The 4,553-nt window shown below is 38.1% G+C and overlaps 1 protein-coding gene across 1 annotated transcript in view; it reads right to left on the bottom strand.

The window, feature by feature from the left end:
* LOC103916286 (gamma-aminobutyric acid receptor subunit pi-like) overlaps positions 1 to 4,284 on the bottom strand; it is a 34,466-nt gene extending 30,182 nt beyond the window's left edge. The window contains exon 1 of the mRNA XM_009323255.1: positions 4,221 to 4,284. The gene's annotated coding sequence lies outside the window, so the exon portion shown is untranslated. The remainder of the gene's footprint in view (positions 1 to 4,220) is intronic.
* Between the last annotated feature and the right edge of the window lie 269 nt (positions 4,285 to 4,553).

The raw sequence follows: 4,553 nt of genomic DNA, 5'->3' as shown, positions 1-4,553 counted from the left end.
GAGAGGTTTGGAAGAGCACCTAAAGTTATAAAATCGGTCTACACAGTTTCAGCAGAAAACCTGATGTTGAAATCAGCTTGTATTGCTGAGATAAAGTGTCAGGGTTATGTAGCACATTTAAGGGAAATAACTGTGCATTTTTAAATCCCTTATGTCAGCTTTTCTGTAGAAGACTTTCACATCTATCTAAAAGTCTAGGACGGATATTACATTAAGGGGTACTATCTACTAACACTGGTATAGGAGTATTTCATATTCCAGTCCAAAGAATGGCTAAAATCATTCTAGATAGGTAATGTTCTAATTCGCTAATGGAGCTTCCCGGGTCTATCTGTTCAGTTTATTAAGACTTGCTTGATGAACCAGCTCAAAGACGGACATTAAAATGCTATACTTAAGGAAAGGGAACATTCTTAATAGCAACATTCAGATGAGGGCAGAGCCAAGTAACCAGTCCAGCTGGGATTCCTCTGTACTGAACACTGTGTAAAAGTACCGCCATAATTTGGTAACTGGGATGTGCCACCCACCATGGACAAACATAAAACGCTCAGTCAATTTTACTTGTCTGCAAACCTTTGACATACTAAGACTGGCTTCAACTAATCTAACTTTAGGAACCTAATTTAGGTGCCTAGAGATGGGAACGACAGTCTGTGTTGGGCACAAAAGGCAGCATTTGGGTAGCAAGGGTCTGGAGGGGTGACCTGTGGGGGAGGAGATGACTAAAGTAAGGTGAGATTAATCCAGGCTTAAAATCTAGAAATGTATTAGTTCCAATCCATGCAAGGAGAGGAGAAGACAATTTTTATGTTGTTATGCACAGCCATTGGATTCAAATGAAAAATATCTTCATAATCCCCTCATTATGACACTAGCTGAGTTGTATCCACTTAGGTAATTTCCAGTCATCTGCCAGTCCCAGCACAAGGACCAAACACAAACAAATAGGCAAACGGAGGGCTTATTAAACCAAGAACTTATGAGCTGCCACAAAATTTCCTTGACTAATAAATATTTCTGTTTCTCCTGACTTTAGGAAAAAGGAACCTTCATTTTATGATCATCTGTTTATACCTAATGCTTTCTTTTCAGGACTAAAAAAACATTTTTCTAAATATTAAGGAGTTCAGTGTCACTGATTTTTGTAAGAGTATGATTGTATCTTGGCAGCAAGCATCACTTCAAAAATCCCCGTTTCCTGCCTGAAGAAAAATTTCAAGGACAAATAACTGAAATTACTTTGAATTATGTTATTCTAAAATTCAAGCTAACCTCTGGCCCTCTCACACTTGATAAAAATCACATTTCAGTGTTCCATTATGACTAGCTAACATTAAGCTCAAAGCACTGTAGATGCCAACAAATAATACCATCTAGTTTTATGACAAATTTCTTTATGCATATTTATGAGTGCATAACTAACTGACCACACAAACAGAAATATGCACACTTCCAAAAGCAAAGCAGTCTTGGCCAAAAAAAAAAGGGAGCCAAGTGTCTTAAAGAGGCTGACTTCAGGATATTCTTTTCAGATATTTCTGCGTGTCAACATACACATACTAGGTTCCCATTTTATGCAAATCCTTTCACGCACTTCAGACAGCAAACATAGATCTTGGGGTTAATATGCATATACATCCTTTTCTGTTCATGTTTCTAGAAATACAAGTTTCCTTCTCAGAGTAAATCAGCACTGATAGGTTGACACAATTAGAACTGTGCAGGCTTTTATAGTAGCTGATAATCTCCGCCAGTACCAGAATACCCCAGGTTATGTTTTTATCGTGCATTTGTTCATCGGCCTACTCAAGTCTAACCAGCACTTTGATCTTATGATCCATTTTTGATTGGTTAGTCTCTTACTATTAACATGCAAACATCATACCAAAGAAATTAAGGATTTGGGGGGATAAGGAGGTTAAAAAAAAAAAAAAAGTCACAGAAGAGGTATAAATGACTAAACTGATCCTCTGGCTTCATCAGCTATTTAGCAGGTGTGCTGTAGCCATTGACACAATTCTGAGTAAAGTCGGTTATACTGAAGTCTTTCTCATGAAGATACAAGGTATACCAGCTGCAGGCAGACGATATCCATAGAAATAAGGAAAATATTACATAGAGCAAAGCTAGGATAGCTGTGGTCACACAGATCAGTATAATCCACCGATTTGTTAAACTGAGGATTTAGGTGGTTTACTAGCTCTGCTTCCGAGAAGAGCAATAGCTTCTCACAGACCTGAATCTCATCCGAGCTGCAGCCCACCTTGCCAGTAACAGAGAGGGGTCAGGGCTGGGCAGGTACCACTTCCCACCCCACCCTGAGCATGCACGCCTCTATCACATGGAAAATTATCCCAAATGATCTTGCAAAAAGCTACAGGTCCAGAAATTGGGACGAACACTTCCTGGGTCATCCTAACCTAAATTATTCCTACAAAAAAGTAATTTCTCACAAAACGACCAACCCTACATTTAGAAATGGCATTAGTGAAATGTATTTTTCAGAGTCTCATCCCATTCCTTCAGCAGTAGGGCTAATATAGATCCATCAAAGATTTCTGCAACACAGTGTTTGTGTGCCTGAGGTGTGGCGAGCGTATGCAGCGATGCTGGCACTGTCTGGAAGTGCTAGACTGGCTCTGCATACGACATAGACTTGATCTGTGCTTGAGCTCCTCTGGGATTTCCAGGCAAACACAGAAAGTCCTTAGCATCCCTCTGAACAAAATTCTCAGGCAGAAAAAGAGCTATAGCCTTGCTGCATTACAACAGCTGAGAAAAAAATTGGCTCACATTAGAAAAGGGAGATTTGTAACTCAAAAGTGCTTTATTGTTGGCCTTAAATATTATCATAGGATTTTGCAATGAAATTCTGTTTGCTGTCTACCAAAGCACATCCATCATGGCAGTGCTAACGTATCTCTAGTACTAGCATGAAGTAATGAATGAAATACATTAATGGCCACCGAACATAAAGTTATTTTCCATACGCATCATCTCCAATGAGAAGGGGTTAGTTTATTTATTAGGATTACTTTCATTTTGCTGAAAATCTTCTTAGAACATGTAAATACTTTGTAGCAGTTGTACCAGCAGCTGAGACAATGACAATAAAAACCAACCAGACGAAACAGTTTTCCCTTTCTCCTAAACCTAAAATACAGATTTATCTCAATATTTTCATGAAGTGGATTCAGAAATTGCACATGATGTGGACTGCCCTTATTGAACAGGCTGATAGTCTCACCAGGTGTTTGGATGGCAAGAGGTAACAGTATGGTCTGAGAAACTCTTCAGTCAATCATTTTGAAGCAGGATATAAAGGGAGATAAAAGCCTTCATTTGAAGCCTCTAACATTTCTGAATATCTAACTTAAGAACTATCGCCTAGCATTCACTCTGTAAGTTTATTTTCTGACAGACATGTGGTGCCGAGCATCTTTTCAACATATTTTCTTTTTCAGAGTTCTGCACTTACTCCAGGCAGAGATCTTCACCCCGCCTCGTAACTCTTCAGTATTTCTGATACATGCAATAGCCTGATTCAAGCAAGGAAGATGTTTGTCACTGAGATTTCAGGTGCCTAATGTTGACTGCAGTGCAGGGCAGTAAAATCAGCTTTGGTGCAGTAGACTATGTTGGTCTTCCAACCTGATGACCGTGGCCTTCTGACATAGGGAACTCACATTTTCGATTCATTTTCCCTCACAGTTCTGCAGTGAACCAGTTCAGTGACCTTTAAGACCCAAGGCAAAGAAGTGTTTATTAAATAATTCTCTTGCGATCTTATAGCAGATGCACATAATACTTGGTATAGTAACCAGATATGCCTGTGCTTTTATGAACAGTTTGATATATGAAGCTTTCTTATCTTTAATCAAAGTTTTTTATAGTTATTATTTAGGAAATTAGGGGAAATTATGTTAGATAAGGTATTACAGTTTAGTTCACTGAGGACACATGAACATCAATAGCCAAGTTTCCAACAGTCTGGAAGTTTTGCTTGTGAATGCCTGGAATATATCAGTTTCACCTTGGGCCACAAAAGCTATTACGCTATATCTTATTATATCATAGTACATCATGTAGAATTAGATCAGCCACTGTCAAACATTGGAGAAAAAAAGCACAGCGAAAAAACATTTGCTCTCATTGCTGAGTTTCAGACACTGCATTATGTTATGGCTCAATCTTTTTAAAACAGCTTTTCTACTTACTATCAAAAAATGGACGTAGATACTTGTTGTATCCTTTTATTATTTTTTGTATAGTTGGAGGTAGAATTTCACCTTTTCCTTCAGCTTCAGGAATTTGCATTGACCTAAAAGGAATAAAAAAAGTGAGGAAGTTTTAAAAGAACATCATCAATTATAGCAGAGATCACATTCCAGGAAAATGCTGTATTAGTTTCAAGGTTACGGGTGATTACTGCCCATCAGATAACATATCATGAAGCATTTGTATGTTTGCATTTCACAGCACTGTAGAAAAATAATGTTCTAGAAAATATCTGATTTTATGACCTGCATTAGTCTCTTATTGGTAAAAAA

This window comes from Pygoscelis adeliae, unplaced genomic scaffold (assembly GCF_000699105.1).
Source record: "Pygoscelis adeliae isolate BGI_AS28 unplaced genomic scaffold, ASM69910v1 Scaffold294, whole genome shotgun sequence".
Taxonomy (NCBI): domain Eukaryota; kingdom Metazoa; phylum Chordata; class Aves; order Sphenisciformes; family Spheniscidae; genus Pygoscelis; species Pygoscelis adeliae.
This window is presented reverse-complemented; position numbering and strand designations above follow the sequence as displayed.